Source organism: Canis lupus, chromosome X (assembly GCF_011100685.1).
Source record: "Canis lupus familiaris isolate Mischka breed German Shepherd chromosome X, alternate assembly UU_Cfam_GSD_1.0, whole genome shotgun sequence".
Classification (NCBI taxonomy): domain Eukaryota; kingdom Metazoa; phylum Chordata; class Mammalia; order Carnivora; family Canidae; genus Canis; species Canis lupus.
The window spans coordinates 44,142,937-44,163,582 of record NC_049260.1 but is presented as its reverse complement, the minus strand read 5'-3'; the positions used below and the strand labels follow the sequence as shown (position 1 = coordinate 44,163,582).

Genomic DNA, 20,646 nt, shown 5'->3' with positions numbered 1-20,646 from the left:
GGAATAGACTAAAGGGGGTCCAGAGACACACATGCACATTTATGGTCACTGATGATGTAAATGCCATTGCAGTGAGGTGGGGGAAAAGATGGTCTTCTTAATAACTTGTGTGGTATCAATCGTATATCTCTATAGGGGAAAAGAGAATATTCCACCATCTTCACAATATGTGAAATAATCCATTTGAGATGTATTTCATATCTAAGTAAGAAGTGTAAAATAATAAAGCTTTTAGAAGAAAATACAGGCAGGCAGCTGGTGTGGCTTGCTGGAGCCAGCACGGGCAATAAGGACCTTGTTCTCTAAATATTGAGGTTCTGTGTTCTGACTGTTGATCACAGCTTTCCATAGCTGAGGTACTGGCAGCTTCCCAAAAAGCTAAACACAGAACTACCGTATGACCTAGCAATTCCACTCATAGGTATAGATCCGGAAAATTTGAAAGCACAGATTCGAGCAGGAATTTGTACACCTATGTTCTATAGCAGCATCACTGACAGTAGCCAAAAGGTGTAAACAGCCACATGTCCGTCAACAGATGAATGGGTAAACAAAATGTGGTATATGCATACAATGCAATATTATTCTGACATAAAAATGAAATTTTGACATATGCCTCAATATGGACGGACCTTGAAAATGTTATGCTAACTAAAATAAGCCAGACACAGTAAAACAAACACTATATCTGTATTTATACCATATAATGTATTCCACTTTCATGAGTTACCTAGAATAGGCAAAAGGTAGAATGGAGATTGCTAGGGGCCAGTGGGAGGAAGAAATGGGGAGTTATTTTTTAATAGGTACAGAGCTTATGTTGGGGATGGTGACAAACTTTTAAGGTATAGTTAGTGGTGATGGTGATGGATACGTTGTGAATGTATTTCATATCACAAATTCTACACTTATGGGTGGTTAAAATGATAACTATTATGTTGTATATATTTTACCCACATTTTTAAAAAAGGTATGATCATTTTGGAGATTTCTTTGGTACTATTTAATAAAGCTGAGTGTAGGCAATGTCTTATGACCTAGCTGTTCAGCTCCTAGGTAACTACACAAATTCACATATATAAGTCCAATTTTCACTAAGTATGTACAATATTGTTCATATAACAAAATATGTACTATCCCAGACAAAAAAACCTACCCAAATATTTATAACAAGTAAAATTAATGAATAAATCATACACATCACATGATAGAATACAATGTAACAATTAAATGATTGAATAACTGCCAGACCCAAGAGCATGGATAAAACACAGGAAAGTGACGTTGAGTGAAAAGAAGCTAAACACAAAAGACTCTACACCATATGATTCCATTTACATAAATTTAAAATCAGACAAAACTAGACCCTGCCACCGGAGGTGAGGATTGTGGTAACTTTGCAGATAAGGGATGGGGGTCACTGGGAAGGGACACAAGAGGGGCCTTGTAGGGAGCTACGTGATATTCTACATTTCAAATTGAGTGGGGATTGCATAGGTGTGGTGTGTTCACTTTGAGAAATTTCATGGAGCAACACACAATCATGAGTGTATTCGGAAAAAAAAGGGAGATGGGGGGGCGGGTGTTGTGATAGAAAGTGCAGGGGAAGTATCCTCTTCATATATTATCTTCCAAGGCAGGGATTTTCCTGAGCCCGACAAAATTTTAATGAGTCATGAAAATAAGAAAGGTCCCAAATATATAATGTTACTGAGAACGTACTTTCTTAACTTTGGAGGAATCTTCCAGAAATATATGTCCCAAAACCAAGATTCATCTCTTTCTTGTTCCCTTTCTCTTTATTTTAGCATATCGATAAAACAAAATGTAGTATATTTTTGTTTTGATTGGCATGTATGGTACAAGCCAATTTTTGTGATATTCATTTCTTTCAAGTCTCCCCCCCTTTCTTGCTTTCTGTCCACTAACCCATCCGTTTATTTCATAGATGAATAATAAGGTATCCGAAGTGATTTTGAGCCACTGTTAGAACTAAATAATTCCGGATGTTAAAATTGCTATAATTTATTGTTTTGCATTTATTTTTCCTCATAGTCCTTGATTTCTTTTAACAATCGAGATATCATAATAAATTTATGAAATCACACTCCTATATCTTTAAATTTATGTACACTTCGCCCTCGTACATTTTGTAAATGTAGCTCCGTGTTGTTAATTAAACCATGTGTTCAATTTATACCCACCACTGAAAACTTTAAAATCCTCAGCATCTATATGCTAGGTTTTGTTGCTTTTTTTTTTTGACTTTTTATTTAAATTCCATTTAGTTAACATATGGTGTAATATTCGTTTCAGGGGTAATTTTGTGTGTGCGAATTCACATTTGTTTTTGTCAATAGACCCACATTTTATCGGTTTCCAGAATTCTTCTTCTTTAACCTTGGAGTAATCTTCCAGAAACTACTATCTCTTTGGGTAAAGAAATCATTAACTGAAGATTTACCTCTTTCTTGTTTCCTGCCCTTTATTTTATCATAATCTAATAAAATAAAATCTAATACTTTTTATTTGAATAGCATGTATGTTAGAAGCTGATCATTGTAAAAATCATTTCTGTAAATTTATCTACCTTTTTTGCTATCCATCTGCTACCCTGCCAGTTTATCTCACAAGTGAAAAAATAGATGTTTGTATGGAATGATTTTGAACCAGTGTTAGAACTAGCTAATTCTGAACATTGCAATTTGATATAATTTATTGTATCCACCTTCATGTTTTCTTGTAGTGCTTGATCTTTTAAAATAATCAACATGCTATAATAAATGTATAAAATAAATATCCTCTGTTTATTAACTTATATAAACCTCACCCTGTTATATTTTATAAATAGAGTTCTTTGTTGTCAGACAAAGCACGTGACCGTTTTCCACCATGATTGAAAGTTTTAAAATCATCAGCTATTACATGCTAGATTTTATTGCCTCTTCATTTTCTAATGAAAATCCACTTTTATGAATTCACATTTGTTTTTCTCAACAGGTCCACGTTTTGACAGTTTCCAGAACTGGTGCATTTGAGGTTGTAACAGCAAAACCAGTTTTTATACATGACCTGGTATTTGTATGATCAACTCACTTTCTATCCGTGGTTCTAGCTCACAGGGAAGAGGGTCAGGCTTCTCTTTCCACTCCCCAGTCCAGGAAAGGCCCTGATCCCAAGCCCCTTCCTCACCCCTCCCTAGAGGGAAGACTCCTGTGATGGGCCGGATCCTGGAGCACTGAGCGCAGTACCACTGCACACTGCAAGGTGACACTCATGCATGTAGGACATATATGTGCTTTCTTTCTTACAATACTAAGTGGCAAGCTGAGCCAGTGCCGACCTGGACAGGCTGGGTGCTGCCACATCACTCTCTCTTCCTTTCGTCTCACTGGAGATTTTGGGCTGAGTCCTCATCCTTGCACTTCAGGGGTCAGTGGTGGTAAGATGCAGAGTGAGTCAAAGGAATTCTGCTTTGTTCTTGAGCCCAAGTCTGTGCTTCAACCCGACTCGACCAGAAGGCTCTAAGTTGAGGGGTATGGGGAACTAGTCCTGTGAACAATATTCCAAGCCCTTGTGTCTGTGCCTCACTTAGAGAGAGCCCCGGGAGAGGGCAGAGTGGCAGTGTAGGGTAGGAGGAAGATGTTGTTTTGTCCTCTGGACAAACACTAGTCGCACACTGTCAGATTCTTACCAATAACTCCACACTTTCACATGCCTCTCACCCTGCTGCAGATGGTAAGCACACATACCCAAATGTCATAACCCCACATTGAAATGTCACATGTGCCCATTCCAATAGACGTGCCCTCAGGTGTTGCCATAATCTCATCCAGACACCAGCACTTGGTGTTTGCAGGCACAGTTGGTGGACTCAACTCATGAGAAGAGAAGGTAAAGGTCTGTTGGTGGGAGGACTAGTTAAGGCCCCCTGAATTTCAGTCTTTCCCTCACACCTGCTTTTCCATCAGGGGCTCATGCACTATTGTCTAGTACCATGAAATCAGTGTTCTGAATCTTAAACTGGTCCCACATAAACAGGTTGTCCTCATTTAGGCCTCATTTTATCTCTCAGCACTTTGTCCTTGACATTTAGACCGTCCGAACTGGCAACACATCGCATGGTTGAGTTACTGGCTTCTGACATTTCTCAGATAGAACTGGCCACTTCAAGTATATTTAGTAACTACTCCCACATATGCGAATAATTATCCACTTAGTTTGCACACAATGTTATTTTATGTACCTCACATTCCACAGTTATCTACAACTGGACAACACATGCCCCTACTGCCTGTTTGAGAAATGCCTTTTGGCTACCATTAGGCTGTGTATTGATAATGCTTTGCACATTTCTTATTGTACCTAGCCAATAATGGCCCTTCTCACCCCCCTCCCCCCAAAAAGAAGGATCTGAGGATAAAAGGGATCTGAGACGAACTTTTCCTTAATGACCACTCTCTGAATAAGCCTCACAAGTATGTTAGTTAGTCAGCCTCTCGGTTAGGCCTGTATTGACTGTCCCAGGGATACCATTTACCCTCCGAAAGCCAATGTTTCACTCTCATAAGCTCTCGTCATGTTTGCTTTCCTTGTCCTCCCCAAATAAAATCCACTGTGAGGACACACACACACACACACCCACACACTGCATACACCGTTACTCAAAGGTACCCAAAATGAGATCATTGTAAATTTTTACTTCCCTCATATCTCAGGAGATGGGAGGGGAAGATCTTTTTTTTAATAATAAATTTATTTTTTATTGGTGTTCAATTTGCCAGCATATAGAATAACACCCAGTGCTCATCCCGTCAAGTGTCCACCTCAGTGCCCGTCACCCAGTCACCCCTACCCCCCTGCCCTCCTCCCCTTCCACCACCCCTAGTTCGTTTCCCAGAGTTAGGAGCCTTTATGTTCTGTCTCCCTTTCTGATATTTCCTACCCATTTCTTCTCAGGGAGGGGAAGATCTAATGGCAAAACTAAGATCAGGATGTTACAGTAGCTTCATATTGGCATATGAATGCTAAAATGTGGCCGTTTGTCTTCATTGTTTCCACCTCAAAATGCGCTTGCAATCAAGTGATCGTGTTTACAAACCTTTTCGTGGCTTGGGATATTCAATTCTTTATTCCAGCTTAGAGGTTGGACATGATGAATTCCCAATACCAGCAGCAGGGCAACTTCCATCTGGAAGTTGTTCCTTGTGTTGTCCCTGACAGGATTCAATTCCTTCCCAGTGCCCCACGTTGGGGAATTCTCCATGGCATATTACACGAAAGACTTGATAAAGTATTTCTTTTTTTTCCCCTTTCTACAAATACAATGCATACATCAGTCTGCTGCCTTCACAGCATGTGCTTCCCACATAGCCACCTGAATGCAGCTTGCTTCAGTACGAGGAGTGTGTTCCTGTTCGTGTTTCTTCCCTGTAGCTTTATCACTGGTGAGATCTCAGCTACCAGCTTTTCACCAAAAGCAAGGAGTGACGTGGGACCGTTGATGTCTTGATGTTTACAAACAGCTCTAATTTTTTCATCGCCAATGTTGAGAGATGATAGTGATAGAAAGAAGAGAAGAGGGGAAAGCTCTGCAATTCATTGTTTTGGTCACCACCCATAAGGTGTGTCACTGCGGAGAGAGGTGCTCCTTAACTTTCTTCCTGCCCCTGGCTTTCTGCTTGCCACAGTCCTACTTGCTGTCCCTCTCCCCGACCGCTCCCTCATCTCCCCTGAGTCCTCCCCATCTCTTTGCTGCTACTTCTCTCTCCCTGGTTCCTAAGTCTTTTCAATCCTCTGACTGGTTTTTCTGCTTAGTCCCTCCTTCTCTCTTCCATCGTTACCCCCCCCCCACCCCGTATTGCCTATCTGGGTACCTTTCATCCCTTTGTTCTCCCTCACATATCTTTGTTTTCCCACTGTCAGGGCCACACGGAGCCACATGTGTGGGAAGACTGTGAATATATACATTCATATACCGATCCCTCTACTGACCCTTCCATCCTTTCCATTCAGTTTTTCAATTCATTCGTCTATTTATTTATGCCTCTCACAAACATATTGGAGAGTCTATTATGGAACAGGCATTGGAGTAGGTCCTCAGGATAATCAGTGGAGAACAAAACAGACAATGGCAACTCTCACCATGGGGCTTGGGATGGAATGGGGAGACAGATGTTTCAGAAAGGGTCTCTCTAACGAATGTATACTTTATGACAAATACTGAAATGGAGGAAGTTCTCAGGGTGCTAAGAGAAAGGAAAAGAGGATGAGTAATTTACTTTGGGGATAAAGCAGTTTGTGGCCAGAGAAGACCTTCATGAAAAAGTGATATTTAAGTTGAGGTCTCAAAACTAAGCATGAGGTAGACAGATGAACAGGAGAGGAAAATGGGTTACCACCTCAGGGTCCCTAGGAGCAAGCACCATAAATAAGGTCCCTAAGCCAATCACAAGTATGACTCTCACAGGCCTAAAAGAAGGTAAGGATAGTTCCAGTAAAGGGACAGTGGGGGATACTTTAGGGTCAGAGATTGGCAAAATCTTATTTCCAGCTCATATTGCTATTCTCATGATTCTTCCAGACCAGGCCCCCCTCACTTGCCATTCATTTATCTGATATTTTTTGTTTGCCTTTTCCACTCCCCGCTCTATGCCTCTCACAGAGACAAGAAATCCTAGTGTGTTTAATATGTATCATTTTCTTTAGCAACTGAAAAATGCATAGCGTGAGACATGTCTTCTTGGTGTAGGTAGTATTTCATATTTATATTTTATAAATATGTTATATATGTATATGCTTATATATACATATATATAAATATTAAAAATATGTCCTCGCAACTTCTTGCAAGACTCATCCATGAAGGCAAGAGAAACAAAAGCAAAAATGAACTATTGGGACTTCATCAAGATAAGAAGCTTCTGCACAGCAAAAGATACTGTCAACAAAACTCAAAGAAAACCTACAGAATGGGAGAAGATATTCGCAAATGACGTATCCAATAAAGGGCTAGTTTCCAAGATCTATAAAGAACATATTAAACTCAACAGCAAAGAAACAAACAACCCAATCATGAAAAGGGCAAAAGACATGAACAGAAATCTCACAGAGGAAGACATAGACATGGCCCACAAGCACAGGAGAAAATGCTCCGCATCCCTTGCCATCAGGGAAATACAAATCAAAACCACAATGAGATACCACCTCACACCAGTGAGAATGGGGAAAATTGACAAGGCAGGAAACCACAAATGTTCGAGAGGATGTGGACAAAAGGGAACCCTCTTACACTGTTGGTGGGAATGTGAACTGATGCAGCCACTCTGGAAAACTGTGTGGAGGTTCCTCAAAGAGTTAAAAATAGACCTGCCCTACCACCCAGCAATTGCACTGCTGGGGATTTACCCCAAAGATACAGATGCAGTGAAACGCCGGGACACCTGCACCCCGATGTTTCTAGCAGCCATGTCCACAATAGCCAAACTGTAGAAGGAGCCTCGGTGTCCATCGAAAGATGAATGGATAAAGAAGCTGTGGTTTATGTACACAATGGAATATTACTCAGCCATCAGAAACGACAAATACCCACCATTTGCTTCAACGTGGATGGAACTGGAGGGTATTATGCTGAGTGAAATGAGTCAATAGGAGAAGGACAAACATTATATGGTCTCATTCATTTGAGGAATATAAAAAATAATGAAAGGGAATAAAGGGGAAAGGAGAAAAAATGAGTGGGAAATATCAGAAAGGGAGACAGAACATGAAAGACTCCTAACTCTGGGAAACGAACTAGGGGTGGTGGAAGGGGAGGTGGGCGGGGGGTGGGGGTGACTGGGTGACGGGCACTGAGGTGGACACTTGACGGGATGAGCACTGGGTGTTATTCTATATGCTGGCAAATTGAACACCAATAGAAAATAAATTTACATCAAAAAAGTAAATAAAATAAGAAAAATAAAAATATGTCCTCATCTTTGTCCTTTTTTTCACAGCTGTATTGAGTTATAACTGACACACAGTAGACCCAACAGACTTAAAGTGTACAGCCTGAGGGCACCTGGGTGGCTCAGTCAGTCGAGCACCTGACTCTTGGCTTTGGTCAGGTCATGATCTCATGGATCGTGGGATGGAGCCCCAAGCTGGGCTCCGTGCTCAGCAGGGAGTCTGCTCGAAGATTCTATCCCTCTGCCCCTCCCTCTACTCTGGGGTACACACTCTCTCTCTCTCTCTTTAAAATAAATAAATACAAATCTTTAAAAATTAAAGTGTACAGTCTGATGAGTTTTGGTATATGTACTTGTGAAATAATCATCATAGTCAAGATAATGAATATATATGTAAATATATCAACATCCAAGAATATCCTTGTGTACCTTTGAAATCCATCCTGCCCTCCTCATGCCCTTATCACCAGGCAACCATTGAACTGATTTCTGTCACTGTAGATTAGTGTTCATTTTCTAGTATTAATAAATGTAATTATACCACCATGTTCTTTTTTTGGAGGGAGGGGAGTGTTCTGGTTTCTTTTCAGATTTATTCATCTTGCTGGATGTATCGATAATTCATTCCTTTTTAATGGCTTATGACATGTACGGATATACCACAGTTAGATAATGCCCCCGTTGGTGGACATTTGGTTTGTCTCCAGGGTTTTGTCTATTACAAATAACATTTGCAAGGGACATTCACAAATACATTTTTTGTAGAAATAGGTTTTCCTTTTCTCTATGTATACCTTGGAGTGGAATGGCTGGGTGGTATGGGGGGTGTATATTTAACTAGATAACTACCAATCGATTTTTCAAAGTGATTGCCCTACCTAATAATAAATGATGGTGAGCATGTTTTCATGTGTCTACTTGCCATCTGTATTACTTCTTTATTGAGGTAATCTGTTGAAATACTTGCCCATGTTTTTAGGTTTTCAGTTGGATATTTGTCTTCTTTTGTTTGAATTGGAAGAGTTCTTGACATAGTTGAAAAACGTCCTGTGTTGAGGAGAGAGAGAGAGAGAGAGAGAGAGAGAGAGAGATCCCATTTTCAAAACAGTGACATTTGAAGACCAAAATTTTTAAAAATTTTGGTGAGGTACAGTTTACTAATGTTTTTCTTGTATACTTTGTGCTTTAGACATCCTATTTTGAAACGCTTTACTCAAATCCAGCACACTATGAAGGTCATAATTTCTTATGTTTCCTTGTAGAAATTGAATTTTAGCTCACATCTAGTTTTTCCACCCATTCCAAGTTTGGTTTTGCTTATGTTCTCAAGTAAGGTTAGAGGTTTCTTCCTTCCTTCTTTCCTTCTTTCCTTCCTTCCTTCCTTTGCATATGGCTATTTCATTTTTTCCACGACTGTGGTTTGAAAAGATTAGTTTTTCCCCATTGAATTTCCTTGGCACCTTTTTGAAAAAGCAATTGCCTTGTGTGTATTTGTGTCTGGAATCATTATCTAGCTCCATTGTTCTATTGTCTAAACATCAATGGCAAGCTCTCTTGATTATTGTAGCTTCATAGTAAGTGTTGTTTTTTTCTTTTTTAAAAGTTTTTTTTAATTAATTTTTTATTGGAGTTCAATTTGCCAACATATGACATATCACCCAGTGCTCATCCCATCAAGTGCCCCCCCTCAGTGCCCATCACCCAGTCACCCAAACCCCCCGCCCACCTCCCTTTCCACCACCCCTTGTTCGTTTCCCAGAGTTAGGAGTCTCTCATGTTCTGTCTCCCTTTCTGATATTTCCCACTCATTTTCTCTCCTTTCCCCTTTATTCCCTTTCATTATTTTTTATATTCCTCAAATGAATGAGACCATATAATGTTTGTCCTTCTCCTATTGACTTATTTCACTCAGCATAGTACCCTCCAGTTCCATCCACGTCGAAGCAAATGGTGGGTATTCGTCGTTTCTAATGGCTGAGTAATATTCCATTGTATACATAAACCACAGCTTCTTTATCCATTCATCTTTCGATGGACACCGAGGCTCCTTCCACAGTTTGGCTATTGTGGACATTGCTGCTAGAAACATCGGGGTGCAGGTGTCCCGGCATTTCATTGCATCTGTATCTTTGGGGTAAATCCCCAGCAGTGCAATTGCTGGGTCGTAGGGCAGGTCTATTTTTAACTCTTTGAGGAACCTCCACACAGTTTTCCAGAGTGGCTGCACCAGTTCACATTCCCACCAACGGCGCAAGAGGGTTCCCCTTTCTCCACATCCTCTCCAACATGTGTTGTTTCCTGTCTTGTTAGTTTTCATTTAAATTCTGCCTAGGTAACATACAATGCAGTATTACCTGCAGGTGTACAATATAGGGATTCAACACTTCCATATAACACCTGGTGCTCATCACAACAAGCACGCTTCTTTATCCAGATCACCTACAAAAAATAAATGTTGAAATGTGGTGATATAAATCCTTCAAATTGTTTTTTCTTTTCCAAAATTGTTTAAGCTATGCTAGGTGTTCTTCAATCAGTTCCTTATAAATTTTAGAATCCGTTTGTCTGTTCCTACCAAAACCCTAATGGGATTCTTATGGAGATTGTGCTGAGTCTTTTGATGAATTTGTGGAGAGTTGACTCTTTAACAATATCTGGTCTTTGGAGTCATGAATATAGTATATCTCTCCATTACTTTAGGTTTTCTTTAATTGTTTTTCAGCAATATTTTAGCGTTTTCAGGTAAAATGTTGCATGTGTTTTGTCAGATCTGTACCTAAACAGTTCATATTTTTAGGCTATTATAAATGGTATTTTTGCTACTGCAAATGGTATTTTAAATTTCGCTTTCTTGATTATTTATTTTTGTTGTATAAAACTCCATTGATTACAGTAAGGTTATTGATAATACGCACTTACACATTTTTAATGAAAGATCCTTGATGACAGTTCTCCCATTCCTGATGTTGGTAATTCGTGTCTTCTCTCGTTTATTCCCCTAATCATTCTAGATACAGGCTTTTCAATTATATTGATATTCTTAAAGATCAAATTTAATGTCTTTTATTTTCTCTGCTGTCTACTTCAGTGACTTCTGCACTTTCCCTTATTTCCTTTCTTCTGCTATTTTGGTCTTCATTGTTTTTGCATTTTTATTTCTTAGTACTGAAGTTAAGGCCGTTGGTTCAAATCCCTGTTTTTATATATAGGCATTTTTGTTCTATAAATTTGTTTCTAAGGACCGCTTTAGATGCATCGTACAAATTTCAGTAAGTTGTGCTTTAATTTTCATTCAGTTCAAATGACTTTTTAAATTTCTTTTTGATTTCCTCTCTCACCCATCTGTCATTGAAGAATGTATTACATACTTTCCAAATACTTTTGAAATATTGCAGATACATTTGTGTTATCTACTTCTAATTTAATCCCACTGTCCTCTAGGAAGATCCTTTGGGTGATGCTAATCCTGTCAAATTTAGTAAGACGTCTTTGTGGCCCAGAACATATTGCCTATCATGGTAAATTTCCATGTACATATGAAAATAGTGTGTGCTCTTTATTGTTGGGGAGAGTGTTCTAAAATGTTAGTTAGATTAATTTGGCTGATAGTGTCTTTCAGTCTGTACGACTTACTGATTTTTTTTTTTTTTTTTGGTCAACTGGTTCAATTGTTGAGAGGAAAGATTTAAAAATCTCTGACCCTAATTGTGAACTTTTATTTCTTTCATGTATTTTCAAACTCTGCTGTTTATAGGCATATAAACATTAAGAATTTTTACATCTACTTGATGAATTGGCCATTTTAGCCAATTATAAATGATTCTCTCTTATATATAAGATCCTCTCCATCCCTGGCAATATATTTTGTTCAGAAATCTGCTTCGTCTGATACTGATATATCCATATCCACTACAGCTTTGTTTTAGTTACCACTAGCATGAGATATCTTTTCCCATATTTTTACTTTTAACCTCTATGTACCTTTATATTTAAAGCGGGATTCATGTATTTGGCATACAGCTGGATCTTATTTTTAAAATTCCATGTCATACATCATCAGGGAAATGTAAACTAAAACAATGAGATGCTACTGCACACCTATTAAGATGGCCCAAATCCAGAACGGTGGCAATACCAAATGATGGCAGGGATGTGGAGCAACAGGAACTCTCCTTCAGTGCTGGTGGGAATGCAACATCGTACAACCACTTTGGAAGCCAGTTTGACAGTTCCTTACAAAACCAAGTCTACTCTGCTATGTGGATCGCTCCTTGGTATTTACCCAAATGAGCTGAAAATTTATGTCCACACAAAATTCTCACATGTATGTTTCTAGCAGCTTCGTTCATAGTTGCTAAAACTTGGAAACAACCAAGATGACCTTCAGTAGGTGAATGAATAAATAAACTGTGGCACATCCAGGCAGTGGAATATTCTTCAGCATGAAAAAGGAATGAGCTATCAAGCCATGAAAAGATATGTAGGAACCTTACTTAAATGCATATGACTTGCTGAAAGAAGCCAATCTGAAACAGCTACATATGATTCCAACTATAGGACATTACAGAAAAGGCAAAACTATGGAAACAGTAAAAAAAAAAAAAATCAGTGGTTGCCTGTCGTTGGGAGAGAGAGAGGAGTTTGTATGTGGAGCACAGAGGATTTGGGGGTCAGTGAAACAATTCTGTATGATACTATAATGGTGGATACATGCCATTCTTTTTCTTTTTTTTATACATGTCATTCTATATTTGTTCAAACCTATAGAATGCACAACACCAACAGTGAACACCCAAGTAAATTGTGGACTTTGGGTGATAATGATGTGTTGGTATAGATTCATTGACTGTAAGAAGTATACCAGTCTGGTGCAGGATATGGGTAGTGGGGGAGGCTGTGTCTGTTTTGGGCAAGAGGTTTATGTGATGGCTCCGTACTTTCTGCTCAATTTTGCTATGAACTTAAAAGTGCTCTAAAATATAAAGTCATGCCGAGTGAAGTAAGTCAATTGGATAAGAACAATCATCATATTATTTCACTCATATGGGGAACATAAGAAATAGTGAAAGAGATTATAAGGGAAAGGAGGGAAAACTTTAGAGAGGGTGACAAAACATGAGAGACTCCTAACTCTGGGAAATGAACAAAGGGTAGTGGAGGGGAGACGGGTGCGGGGGGAAGGGGGTAACTGGGTGATGGGCACTGAGGAGGGCACTTGATGGGATGAGCACTCGGTGTTACAGTATATGTTGGCAAATCGAACTTCAATAAAAAAATAGGATATAATTTTGAAAAGGAAAAAAAATAAAGTCTGCTTAGGAGAAAGGAATCCAATTTGTCAATCTCTACATTTTATTTGGTGAATTCAGACAATTTGTACTTAATACTGTTAACGACATGGTTGGATTTAAAGCTATCATGCTAGCTGTTTTCTACTTGCTCATCTATCGTCTTGCTCCCCTCCCCGTTTTAGGACTTATTTTAAATTAAGTGAGGGGGCACCTGGGTGGTTCAGTGGGTTAAGCGTCCGACTCTTGATTTTGTCTCAGGTCATGATCTCAAGGTCATGAGATCCAGTCCCGTGTGGGGCTCCCTGATGGGCATGGAGCCTGCTTAAAATTCTCTCTCTCCCTGTCTCTCTGCCCCTCACCCCTCCTGCACATGCTCTCTCTGTCTAAATAAGTAAGTAAGTAAGTAAATAAATAAATAAATAAATAAATAAATAAAGCGAGCATTTCATGATACCATTTATCTCCTGTGTAGGCTTATTAGTCATAATACTTTGGACAGATACTTTCGGGGTTATATTTGACACTTCTTTAACTTGCCACAGTCTACCTTCAAGTAATATTGTACTACCTCACATGTAGAATTAGAATCTTACAACGGTATATTTATATTCCCCCAAGTCCCTGTGCTGTGGTGTCCAAGAAATTAATAACTCCACATAATTTATATTCCACAATGCATTGGTATGAATTTACGATTGCACTCTCAATTGATTCATAAGGAATGTTTAAAATAATAAATATTCTATTACTCTCATCATATTTAGCATCTCCAGTATTGGTTATCCATTTGTGTCAAACATATTTACCTTTACTGTACTTTTCTTGTGCCTAAAAGATACCCTTTAATATTTAGTGTAGTGCATATCTAATGATGATGAATTATTTCAACTCTGGTTAAGTATGAAAAAATTTTTAATTTAATTTCACTTTTAAAAGATACCCATTGAATGTAAAATTCTGAGTTGACAGTTCTTAATTACTTCACTATTATAAAGATGGTGTGCCACTTTCTTATAACTTGCATTGTTTCTGATAAGAAGTTCCCTGTAATTCTCACTTTTGGTCCTGAATGATTCTATAATGTTTTGGTCTCCCACTTCCTTAGGAGTGAGGGGGAGCAGATTGGAAGAATGTCATGAATACACACCATGCGATATCTGTGCATTGTCACTTCGGTAGATCTTAGATGCATGCATAGCAAAATAAACACATCTTTTTTAAAAAATCAGTGAAAAAAATTCAGATTTAAGAAACATGTTATACCATCATGCCCATAGCCATGATGGATTAACACGAACCCAACTTACTCTCCCACCTAAGTATCTATAAACCCCCTCCCCCCCAAAAAAATTATAAAGCTTTACCTCGTGGTACCACAGGCACCACGGGACAGTGATCCCCGAGAGAAGGGCGAGGCAACTAACACGGTGAGCCCTCAGATTGCCCGATTCCCCCAACTTCTTGCCTGGATAGAGTTTACAGGGCACAGCATGGGAAGACTGAACACAAACAGAGCCCACTGGAGAACCTGAATGAAGGAGACAGAGTTGTGAATTCCGAGAGGCCAACGTGCCTAGAATGTGCTGGAAGTAAGGGAGGGGAGAGCCACACAGAGAGGTAGTTCTGGAGAGCTGCAGAGGTTTCCCATCAGGGTGCAGTGTATTAGCAAGGAGCAGGGGGTGGTAGCTGACTTCCATCTCCCAGAGTGAGTAGTTGTGTGGATAATGATGCCACTTACTGAGATGATGAAGGTGGGAGTTTTAAAAGCAAGAGAGTTGGGGAGTGTGGGTGTGTGGGAAGGGGTAGGTTTGCCAAGTGACTGGTTCTAGACAGACTCACTATGAAGAGCCCTCGAGACATCCAAATGGAGATGTCGCGTGGGAGAATGAATATATGGATTTGGGTCTCAAAGGTGAAGTTCAAACTGGGGCTGTAGATTTTGTAGTTATTGGCATATGAGCATAAACAGTTATATAGCATAGAGAGAGGGGCTGATATAAAAACAAATGTAATAAAAGCTCACATCATAGGCGGAAAAAGTTGTAGCTATGTACTGTGATGGATGTTAACTAGACTTATTGTGGTGATCCTCTTGCAATACATAAAAATACTGAATCACTATGGTGTACACCTGAAACTAACATAAGGTTATATGTCAATTATATCTCACTTTTAAAAAAGAGAGAGGAAGGAAGGAAGGAAGGAAGGAAGGAAAGAAGGAAGGAAATTTAAATCATAAAGCAAACAAAAGGAATAAAAGAGTCCTCCATGGTTTTTGTAAAAAGAACAGATTCAGTCTGAGATGGGAACATAGTATTTTCTATTAGCACTGAGCAGTTTGTCGAGGCTTTCATTTCTAGGGTCTGGTCACCTCCCACAGAAACGTGTTACACAGGAAGGGCTGAAGACAGCAGAGGTTGCTATGCAACAGCTGAGGAAAGCCATCCAACCAGCCAGAACTGATATTGGTCACTGGAGAGTAAAAGTCGTGGTTCTAGCAATAGCTTCCATTCATGTACAGGAGTTCCGGAGAGGCTGACACAAAAAACAAATATAAAAGTCCACCATGGTTTTTGTAAAAAGCACAGGATCGATTTGAGTTGCAAACCTAGCGTTTTCTGCCTCCAAAGCAGTCTCTCCAGCCATTCTGGAAGCCTAGCGGTATGTGTTGGGTTGGGTAAGACCCCAGGAAGTGCTTCCTGTGCTTCCCATTTTGCATATCGAGAAAGCGGGGTCAGAGACCTCCAGTGACCTGAGCAGGCTCACACCGCTAGTAGCAGACTGGCTCAGCACTTCATGCCTGGAATTCTGAAGACCAGCCTAGCTTCTTTCCACAAGACCACAGCTGCCCCAGGCCCCTGCCCTGGACGGAACCCCGGGCAAACATTTACTCTGAATCAGGGCTTGCCATGGCTCAGACACACAAGTGCCTGATTGTCCTGGCCGCCCCAGCGGGCACCAGGAAGGCCTCGGGCGCAGAGCGTTTGTGCCACTCACAGCAAAGAGGCCTGACCGTTGGGGCAGGGAGCGGACCCCAAGGAGCAATTCCCACACCTGGAGGGACCCACGTACATTAGGCGAGGGGTGGAGCCTGGGGAATCTCTCTCTACCCATGTCCCGGATGCAGAGCTTGAGCTTGAGTCTTGGAGAGCACAAGCTTCACTTGTTTGGGACAGGTGTTGGCAGGCAGAAGAGGTGTGTGTGTTGGGGGTGGGGTGGGGGGTGGGTGTGGAACTGTCGCTCAAACTGGAGAGGGGAGCGTGCCTCAGTCCCCAGGCCACCACTGCTGGGACATGGGGTTTGGAGTCAGGAAGACTCAGGCACACATACTGCATTTTCTGTTTACTGGCTCTGTGGCCTTGTCAGTTCACGCGGGTGTGTCCGCACTTCAGCTTTCTGATCAGTAAAATGGGGATGTTGACATCTACCACCTCCCAGGGCTGCTAAGAGAGAAGACCAGCCCCAGCAAAGATAGAGCTCTGATGCCCAAGCTGCATAAAGAGTGGCTGGGGAAGCAGATGTTCCCAGTGTGTCTGGGGGCCATAGAGGTGGAGAGTGCTGGGGAACACAAAGGCAACGGGCATCTTCTGGCCATTTCCATTCTCCTTGTTAGAGTTAGAGACCCAGCTAGAGACTGCGTTTGTGACCTAGGGGTCATGCTAGGGAAGCCAGGCATAGTGTATTCCAGACCACACTGGAGGAGTTTAGCGGGAATGGGAAGGGCAGGGACCAGAAGCATCGTGCAAAGGTGCGGGGATTGAGGGTAGATGATTGGGTGGTCGAAGCGCACCACAGGCTGCGAGTGCGCGCGCCTCTGGTAAGAGGAGGGGTGGGGGGTATCTGGCGGGAGGGAGGAAAAAGTCCCCCACCGCGCCCACCCACTCGCGGAATCGCATGCGCACTGGGGACCTGGTGGAGAGGGCTTTTGTTGGGAAAGCGGGCGGGCTGGAGGGGTCCGCGCATGCGCCGGCTTCCCAGCCGCGGGGGTGCGCGGAGAAAAGGGCGGGGGTGGTGGGAGAGCTGCTGTGCTGGCAGCAGTAGGCGAGGGCGCGGCTGCGGGGTTCCTGGTGCTGAGGACGGACGCCATTGGAACCCCAGGGAAGGTAAGGATCCAGCCTCAGACCGGACCGGGAGAGGGCGAGTGGCACCAGGCACGCTGCGCCCTCCCCGCCCCCACACCCGGATCCGAACAAAGCCCAGGCACTCAGAACCGAGCCCTGTTAGACCCACGGTCTAGGTAGGACCCCACCCCCTCGCCGTGCCGTCTCCCGCCAGGATCTCTGCCAGGAGACGCAGAGCCCCTGCATACACCGGAGCCCACCATCCGAACCCCTTTAGCAGATCCGTGTGCTCCGTGCTGAGCTTCCTTAGAGCGGAGGCCCTACCCCCACCCCAACCACTCCTAGATCACTCCCAACCTGCTGACCCGCGTTGCCCCCTTCCTGGAGTTGCAGTCCTGGGGTTTGAGACCTCCAGCGTTTCCAATTCATGCCTCACTTACTCCGAGCCCCTACCCCACCCCCCGACACACACACCCCTAGAGCTGCTGTATGAGCCCAACCCAGACCTGAATCAGCTGAATGCCCCCACCCGGACCTAGCCAGAGGGTCTCTGGATTCAATTTCCCATAGCTTTCCGGGGTCCCTGTTGTCTGAGCCCTCTCATGTCATCTGCTCCCCCTTCATCACTAAATCAAAACCCTTTGTTTCTCCCTCTCTCGATGCACATCCCCTTTGGGACTTTTCAGACCCAAGCCCGCCAGTCCACTCCCTATTCAAAGCTAGCCGCTGGGATGGGGAGCTTGCCCAGCCTAAACTCCCCTTTAAGTGCGAGGTTTCCTCCGACCACCTCTGTCCCTCTCTTAGGGCTCTGCCTCTGACACTATCTAACCCAACAGAACCCCCACACGCCCACCCCTCCCTGGCCCCTCCCTCTGCCTTGTACTGCCTAGTAACCTGATGATTGCCGCCCCCCCACCTCCTGAGAGATCCCACCTCCCGCTGTGTCCCGCCCTCTCCCCCTGAAGAGGCCTCACCCTCCCTCCCAGGCTGAGCTCTCTTCTCCTTGGGACCCCCAGCATGGCTGAGGGAAGCTACCGCACGGAATCGGAAACCTACAACGTTGAAGACATGGATGAGGGCAGTGATGAAGTGGGGGAGGAAGAGATGGTTGAAGGAAACGACTATGAAGAATTCGGTGCTTTTGGAGGCTACGGCACCCTCACCAGCTTTGACATCCGTATCCTCAGAGCCTTTGGGAGCTTGGGTCCAGGCCTTCGCATCTTATCGGTGAGACCCCTTGTGGGCCACCTGCTGGCCCTGGGCCCTTTCCCCTGTGAAGCTGCTGGAGAGGGGGCTGCTGTGGATGAAAGGGAGGGTTGTGTGGGGAAGGACTGCCCAGCTTCCCCAGCCTTCCCTCTCCTGCTCAGAGAAAGGGGGTTTCGGAAGTCTGGGGCAGGGGGGGGGGGGGGGGGGGGGGGGGGGGGCGGGGGGAGCTGGCTGCAGGGGGGAGGCTGGCCAGCACAGGGAAGCATGATGTGCAGCACATGTAGAGCTGTCTGCCCTCCCCTCCCTTTCTCTCTGGCCTTGCAGAATGAGCCCTGGGAACTGGAAAACCCTATGCTGGCTAGGACTCTGATGGAGGCATTTCAGCTGGATCCAGAAACACTTGCCAATGAGGCTGCCGCCCGGTGCTGCCAACGTAGCCCGCGCAGCTGCCTCCAACCGTGCTGCTAGGGCCGCTGCTGCTGCGGCCCGTGCCACCTACAATCAGGTGGTTGCTAACCACCCGGTGGACCACAGACCAGGCTTCAGGAGAAGATCCTCGGCCCATGACATATGGGGCCCCAGGGTCAGGCAGCCACCCCTGAGACAATCCGTGCTGCTCCACACATCTCCCAGATGCTAGTCAACAGTGAGATGGCCGCCCCAGGAGCTCCGGCAACGTCCACACAGCCCCACACAGCCTCCCAGGCCCAGGAGGCTGCAAACGAGGGCCCCTAGTAGCGCCTGTGCTTTCTCTCAGGCTCCATGTGCTAGTGAGATGGATGCCACTCGGCCCAAGACCCGCCTTCCTGGGTCAGAACGACATCTTTGATTTTACCCAGCCAGCAGGTGTCAGTGGCATGGCCTTCCCACGCCCCAAGAGACCTGCCCCAGCCCAAGAGGCCGCCACAGAGGGGCCCCAGTGCTGCCTCCTCCGGGGTGCCCCAGGCAGCACCTGCCAGGGATGGGGGCGGCCACCCGGCCCAAGACGACCAAGTCTGGAAAGGCTCTTGCCAAGACTCGGTGGGTGGAGCCCCAGAATGTTGTGGCAGCAGCTGCTGCCAAGGCCAAGATGGCCACAACGAGCATCCCTGAGCCCGAGGGCGCAGCTGCCACTGCTCAGCGCAGTGCTGAGCCCCTGGGTCAGGATGGGCGGCAAGAGGACCCAAGAAGGTGAGACCTCCCTGCTATCTCCAACCCTCCTTTCTCTGTTCAGCCTTCTTCTCTGGCCCCTCCCCTCCCCCTCCCCCATCCCCCTCCCCTTCCCCTCCCCTCCCCCTCCCCACCCTCCTCCCCTCCTCCCACTTTCTCTCAGCTCTTGCATGTTGGTCCAACATGAGTTTGCGTAGCATGCTCAGACTCCACCCGAGTCATCTGCCCTCAGGCGTGTGGGGAAGAAGAGGGTTGGCTCAGTCTGCCGGGCACGTAGTAAGCCCAACTCAAGCCACATGTCCATCCCACTGTTTGTACTACTCTTATTTCCAAGTCACGTGCTTTGTTGAGCTGTGTGCTGGGCACTCTTGGACGGTGAGCCTGCTAGCAGCCTGGGTCTCCTCTCTCTGACACTCTGACTATAGTCCAAGCACCTGGATGACGAATATGAGAGCAGCGAGGAGGAGAGAGAGCCTCCTGCGGTCCCACCAACCTGGAGAGCACCGCAGCCCCCATTGACGGTGCGGGCTCAGGTGGCTCCCCGGCCCTCGATGGCCCTGAGGTCCCAGGTGCCCTCAAGACACGTGCTGTGCTTGCCACCCCGCAACGTGACCCTTCTGCAAGAGAGGGTAAGAAACCTGCTTTTCTCCCATCTCCCTCCTCTCCTCTCCTGTGGGCCAGTTCCTGGAGGTCACCCATGCCTTGCTCTCCCCGTGTGCTCCTCTTCCTCCTCCAGGCAAATAAGTTGGTGAAATATCTGATGATTAAGGACTATAAGAAGATCCCCATCAAGCGCTCAGGTGGGCAGCCCGGGCCCCCTCCCCGAGCTCTGCACACCCCCCACAATCCCCATCTCTACCCTATGGGGCCTGGCATCAGATGTCTCCACCCGGCAGGCCCAGCTGATCCCTCCATGTGCACAGTACGGGGTGGAGGGGGGAGTGGGGTTCCCGACGGTGCTCCCCTCAGCAGGGTTGACCGAGGGTTGCT

General features: G+C 44.3%; 1 pseudogene; it reads left to right on the top strand.

Moving 5' to 3' along the window:
- The first annotated feature begins 17,343 nt into the window (after window positions 1–17,343).
- On the top strand, window positions 17,344–19,933 carry LOC119878108 (annotated as a pseudogene).
- The last annotated feature ends 713 nt before the right edge of the window (window positions 19,934–20,646 follow it).